Genomic DNA, 1,203 nt, shown 5'->3' on the forward strand with positions numbered 1-1,203 from the left:
GATATTTATGTAAGTTTTCACACGATCCCAAAGGGCTAAAGAGTTAGAAAGAGTCGGAGCCAGTGGCGTAACCAGAGTTCTGGGCGCCCGGGGCAGAAATTTTTTTCCGCCCCCCTATTATATAAACAACCACTGGAACTGTACCCTGCACCTCCCCCCCACACACACATGTTTTTATTTTAATTTTAATATTTGATTTTTTTAGAAACTTTTTCATTTTTTTAAAATAGAAAAAGAGAAAAATTAAAAATAGAAAAAGAACAGCAGATAGCTGAGCTATCCGTGCGGCTCGATAATAGTGATATATGTTTGGGACCCCTAGCCCCCTAGACTCTCTAGCGCTATATAGTGTGACTCTAGGTAAACGGTGACCCCTTCCCCCCCAATATAAATTTCACTAAGATAGCCTGAAAGGTAGCCAGTTCAGATCTAAGTCCTCCTATAATTTAATACCCCTGATATAGAGTACGCAGCCTGGAGTTAAAGGCACAGTTTGTAAAAATATAATAAATGTCTCAATATTAATAAAATAGAAAAATGTGCATTTATTAGGCTTTTGCATTAAATCTACCGTAGTACGTCAGGGGTGCAATGCTCAGGCTCCAGCAAAGTTTACCCCCCTCAGGTCAGTACAGAGGTTCAGTTATAGTTCCCTTTGCATGGATCTGTGAATGGATGATGCAGCCGCCTTCCCTACTATCTTCTGTGAATTCCCCTGTAATGGCGATAAATAGAGCAAGGCCCATGTGTGCTCCAAATCAGGAGAGCGGCCTAGAGTGACAACACTGCTCCGCCATAGATACTGTGCAGTGAGCGTTGTCATCCCAGGACAGGAAGTGTGCTACACCAGGTGACAATAAAGGAAAAGTAAAAGCCTGAAAATAAAAAAAGAATGCAGCCATCCTCTATACTTTCCTAATTATAGGTTTTCTCTCACACTGAGACTTTATTCATTTCTAGCTCCATGGCTGCCATTTATAACTAGAACCACTCAATTCTCACCAATAGGTTCCCCCCTTCTTCCCTCCCTCCCTCCGTCTCCATGGTAACACTGGATGCGGCCGCCAGTGGCCGCTGTAGAGCCACCGCCACAGCGGAGCGCGCACCCCCATTTCTACCAGAGGCTTCCCTTTCTACCAGAGGCTCGTGCACGTGCAGCCGCTGGAGGGGCGGAGACTGAAGTGGGGGGGAGCGGGGGTGCAC

The sequence above is a fragment of the Nanorana parkeri genome, unplaced genomic scaffold (assembly GCF_000935625.1).
Source record: "Nanorana parkeri isolate BGI_ZX_2015 unplaced genomic scaffold, ASM93562v1 scaffold2711, whole genome shotgun sequence".
Lineage (NCBI taxonomy): Eukaryota > Metazoa > Chordata > Amphibia > Anura > Dicroglossidae > Nanorana > Nanorana parkeri.